We start from the raw sequence: 6,000 nt of genomic DNA, 5'->3' as shown, positions 1-6,000 counted from the left end.
TTGCTCGCTCACCAAATTCGACAAGCGTCTTCATCACAACATATAACTCAAATTAGTACCACTGATGGGACAACTATTGACCCAAAGGTAATTAATAATAACTTTAGAGACTTCTATGCCAGATTGTACAGCTCTGAATGCGTGGCTGATGAGAAGCAGTATGACAATTTTTTTAACTCTATGGCGATTCCCTCTATTGACAGTGCGACATCATCTAGACTGGATGAACCCTTTTCAATTGGTGAACTCAGTAGTGCATTGATGCTGATGCAGAGTGGTAAATGCCCAGGCCCTGATGGCCTTCCGGCTGAATTTTATAAGACATTTTCAGGTCAGTTAGCTCCGATTTTACTCAACATGTTCAATGAATCTTTACAAAATGGCATTCTTCCCCCCACATTGAGACAGGCTACAATTTCTCTCCTTTTAAAAAAGGACAAAGACCCACTTTCCTGTGGTAACTATCGCCCCATCTCTCTGTTATGTGCGGATGTCAAGCTCTTGGCCAAAATGTTGGCTCGGCGTCTGGAGACAGTGCTACCAACTATTGTAGGTGCTGACCAAACTGGGTTTGTTAAAGACAGACATTCTTTTCATAACGTTCGACGTTTATTTGATATTGTCTATGCACCGGCACCCTCCGACACCCCTGAGGTAGTTATTTCCATGGATGCGGAGAAGGCATTTGACCGTGTAGAATGGTCATATTTGTTCTCTGTTTTAAAACGTTTTGGCTTTGGCAATACCTACATATCATGGATTAGACTCTTATATACGTCCCCCCAAGCTTGTGTTCGCACAAACAATGATTACTCTGAGTACTTCCCTCTCAAGCGTGGGACCCGTCAGGGATGTCCACTCTCTCCACTCTTGTTCGCTATAGCCATTGAACCATTGGCGTTGGCCCTAAGGTCCAGTCAGATACCAGGTATTTTAAGGGGTAGCGTTGAACATAAAGTGTCCCTGTATGCGGATGACCTCTTACTCTTTGTCTCTGATTTAGACAAAGCTTTCCCGCTTGTTTTAAATTTACTGGAGGAGTTTGGTAAGATTTCAGGCTACAAGCTAAATTTCCAGAAGAGTGAATTAATGCCAATTAATGCTGCAGCCATGGCATATCCACTGTCTGACCTGCCTTTCAAAACGTCCCTCGAACATTTTAAATACTTGGGTGTTTGTATTACCAAAAACTTTTCAGACTTATATAAATGTAATTTCTCCCCTCTTTTGGCAGGCCTGACTCAAGACCTTCAGCGATGGTCTCTTTTGCCTCTCTCTCTTGCAGGACGGATAAATTGTGTTAAAATGAATGTGCTCCCAAAATTTTTATATCTCTTCCAATGTATACCTATTTTCCTTACTATACGTTTCTTTCAGTCACTTGACCACACAATTTCCCAATTTTTATGGAATAAGAAGGCCCCTAGAATTAAAAAAGACACGTTACAAAAACCTAAGGACTTGGGTGGCCTGGCCCTCCCCAGCTTCTCACTCTATTACTGGGCAGCAAACATTAGAGCCATGTTACACTATTGTTGCACCAGTGACCAACCTCCACCCTGGTTACAGATTGAGGAGGCCTCATGCGGTTCATCATCCCCGATGTCCCTTTTGTGCTTTCCCACGAGTATATCGTCATCCGTGCATTCAGATAGCATTGTAGTGAAAAACTGTCTTAAAATCTGGACACAATTTAAACAACGCTTTACTCAGCAATCTATATCTGGTATGGCTCCTATTTGCTTTAACCCCCTGTTCGCTCCATCCATTATTGATAATGCTTTTGTAATCTGGAGAGACAGGGGAATTTTGTCCATTAACCATCTTTTCATTGATGGTAAATTTGCTTCTTTTGATCAGTTAGTGCAAGCTTATAACTTACCTTCGACCCACTTTTTTAGGTATTTACAGATAAGAGATTTTGTTCGTCACCGTTTTCCCGGTTTCCCCGCCTCACCGTCTCCTATGCTTATAGATACCATCTTCAAAATTAATCCTTACCGGAAAGGTGCCATATCAAGGATTTACTACACTCTTCTGGCGCACCAATCTTCAACCTCGGATGTCTTACGCACTGCATGGTCAGATGATCTCAATATAGAGTTAGACCCTGCGGTATGGGATCAGGCTTTGAAATGGGTCCATTCATCCTCTGTCTGTGCCCGGCATGGATTATTACAATGCAAAGTGGTGCATAGGGTTCATTGGTCCAAAAGTAAACTGGCTCGTATATTCCCAGGTATAGACTCAAGCTGTGACCGGTGCCATTTAGGACCAGCCAGTCTTGGTCACATGTTCTGGGATTGTCCTGTCCTCGTGCCATTCTGGAAGGGTGTCTTTGACAGTCTTTCAGCCATTATTTCTACCAAAATTGATCCCTCACCATTAGTTGCTCTGTTTGGTGTCCTACCTACTGGTCATTCATTGCCATCCTACTTTTGTGAACTTGTGGCCTTTCTCTCACTCTTGGCGAGGCGTGTCATATTGTTACATTGGAAGAACCCTCGCCCCCCCTCCCACTCTCAATGGATTAGGGATGCCCTTCATTATATGACACTGGAAAAAATCAAGTACTCTTTGCGTGGCACCTCAACTAAGTTTTGTAGGGTCTGGGATCCTTTCTTAGATCACATCAAGTCTCTCCAATTAGATTCCGCCATCATTGATTGATTCACCCCAATAACGCACCAACGCCCTGTTTTCAACTAGCCTTATTGGTAGCACGTATTGGCAGCATGCAGCATTACCTTTTTTTTAATTATTATTATTGTTTATTTATTTATTTATTTATTTTTGTTATCTTTTTTAAAGTTTATTTATTTACTGTCTAGTTGTTCATTTTTCGTATTGTTATTATTATTATGTTTGCTTTCTTACTTATGGTCGTTACTGTGCTTAATTAATGCGAGTGGATTTCTATGTGCTTGGATCTATGTTTGTTTGCGGATAGTGTGGATGTGTACAAGCATGCAAATCTACCATATTATCTTCCACTGAAAGCACTCATAAGCCAGTTGTTTGTCTTGTTTTGTTTGCTTGTAGGGGAAGGATGAGGGATGGGGTGATGTATTGTGTATCCTCAGCATTTGGCTGTATGTTATGTTATCCTATCACTTATCTGTGAGGATTGTTGTACGTGAAGTATTCTGTTGTAATTTCTATAAATAAATCATATATAAAAAAAAAAAAAAAATTAAAATACAGTTACTCCACCGTAGAAACAAAGTTTTCATGTTGGTTATTGAAATAGAGCTACATTGTTTATTCAGTGCTCACATTAACCTCTATTCTGAAAAATTGCCAAAGACTTCCCCATTTTCATGGGTTCATATAAAGCAAAGCTGGCTGAATATTATTAATAAAAAACAAAACAAAACATACGCTCCATCTCCTTTATCAGTTGACCCAGCGTTTTTTTCTGTTGATGTTATGACTCTATAATGTTTATTTTTTAAATAAAGTTCATTTGATCATTATTATCATTAGATTTAACATACACACCCTCCACTGTACCATACATCACCCACAATGTCGTTGCACCATAATCTTATGGTTTATTTATATGTTCAGTTTTGTTGGAAATGTGTATTTGTTGTACATTTTTATTTAAATTTTACTTTTAGTGCAGTCTATGAGGAGCACCCGCAGTGTGGCTGTAGCCTAATGTGCAATGACAATAAAGTCTATTCTATTTAGTATATCCTATATGTTTCACAAGACAATGGGGGCGGGGGGTATATATATTATATAAATAAAGTTATTTCCTCCATGTGTGTTTGTTTACTTTCAGCTGCTGAATAAATATGATTATGCCTCGTGTCTTCTTTTTTTTATGATAAATAACATATGTGTTATTTCTATTTCTATATTTTTATTCTTTATATTTATACAAAAATATATATATTAACCTATGACACGCACAGATTCCATTGTTATAGCGCTGTAGATCACATTATAATTGTGCAGACATGTCCTCCTCTCTGGTTCCTGCACGCGCCCGCGTTTACTCAGGCGAAAACAATTTATCCGTGGCACGCGCCAACCAGCTGAGCCGTTGCAGATGGACGTGAGGAAGTGCTCGATACAGACTTTAAAATATAATGATTTAAAAATGCAGTTTAAAAAAGAAAATATATATATTATTATCATTATTATCATCATTATTCTTATTATATGTTTTTGTTTTTGTTGGACTGTTATGAGCAGTTTATAACCTCACATTATGACATACACTGATAAATAGATTTGCTTAAATAAAAAAATAAATAAAAAACTTTTAGGGGAAGTTGGGACTTTTTCCTCGTGATTGTATCCGTGTGTAAAAAGGAAGTCTGCACACATTCATCATTGCAAACAGACAGTGGGCTGTTGTGATGTGTTGTAAGCAGCATGAACTTGAGCAAAAAAAAAAAGTCCTGATTTGAATGTTCCCGCGCAGCAACAGATGTGACTATACAATGGATGGGGGCCCACGCGCTGAATAATTGAGAGCAATTTGAATAACTGTCGCACGTCTGACGCGTGCACTAAGTATATCCCAGCCTCCCCGGGCCTCGCAGAAAAACCGTTGGTAGCCCCCTTTAACTCCTCAATGGGGATTTAAGCTTCTCATTGCTTCAAGTTTGTGGGAAAGTCTTTGAAGAAGCCTGGGAAAAAACTGCACTTCTCCTACACATGATTACACCCTGTGTTACAGCCTCCTTTACACAAAGAGCTGCTGATGCTGCTGCTGCAGCTGCTTTTGAGAACTGACTGAGCCTCATTTACCAAACAGGCGGATAAAGACAAACCATCTAAACAATAATAATAATAATAATAATAATAAAAACAGTACAACCGTCAAGTAATCAACAACGAGCAAATGTTATTTAAACGTCAAATTTAGCCTGTATGTGTCATTACAAAAATAATATAAATAGAGATTCAAATGACAAATAAATTGTTTGCATGTATCACGTTTTTATAGGCTTTCCTATTTATTTAATTATTAAATGATGTCAATAACTTATTTATATATGATCTTAACGTTTTTTTTAAATAAGTTACATGTCCAAACACAAAGCTCACTCACAACCCGTGAATATGATTAGACCTAATAAAAATGATCAAATAAATAAATCATTATGACCACACTAGTCCACTCGTGTCGTGTTAGAGTGCGTTTATTGTTCATTTCCTTTTGGGAATTGTACAATTATGCTCGTGGGAATTCCCCCTGCCCTCCCCTCTATTAGCTCACGGTGTCCATGACAGTTGGACCTGTGCAACAGATGGGCCGAGGTGGCACGCGCCGAGCACGAGACTCGCCCCCCCCCCCTCTCCCCTCCTTCTCCTCCCCTCCCTCCTCTAACACACTCATGCTGCAAAGACCGCTTGACCGGAAAAAATCAATCAACCTAATCTGACAGAGAAGAGGCAGAAAATGTGTGAAATGATGCGAGGATGTTTATTTAACAATCAGCTCCCACATTACATGGAAATATGAAATGTTTAAAAAAAATAACATATATGTCATATATGTGGGTTTATATTCTCATTTACTAAATATGACAGAACAGAATATTGGCTTAAATTAGAGCAATTTTCAGTGCTATAAAAACTCAGAGCACATATGGTGCACTTTTTTAAAAAACGAGGTGATTTCTGTTTTATTTTCTTTATCTAAAAAAAGAGGGTTTGTTCAATGTCCTAAAGTTTGTCAGAGACATCTTAACGTGATTTAGAGAATCCCAGCGTGGAAAACAAACACACTTGACACCTGAACACCTCTGCAGGTATATGAACCTTTCCTGCCACCGTTTGGTGGTTTAAAGTATTACAGTTTAACACAATATCCTTTTTTAGAGCCTTCCTATATTCAAACAGAGGTTCTACCAACAAGCCCTCCAACTCATACGACCACATATGTGGGAGGTGACATGAAACAGCATGAATGTAGACATATACAGTTAAACTTAAAACCCACAGAAACATTTAAACATAAACATGACCTCTGATGAG

The sequence above is a fragment of the Microchirus variegatus genome, assembly GCF_963457635.1.
Source record: "Microchirus variegatus genome assembly, chromosome: 9".
Lineage (NCBI taxonomy): Eukaryota > Metazoa > Chordata > Actinopteri > Pleuronectiformes > Soleidae > Microchirus > Microchirus variegatus.
This window is presented reverse-complemented; position numbering follows the sequence as displayed.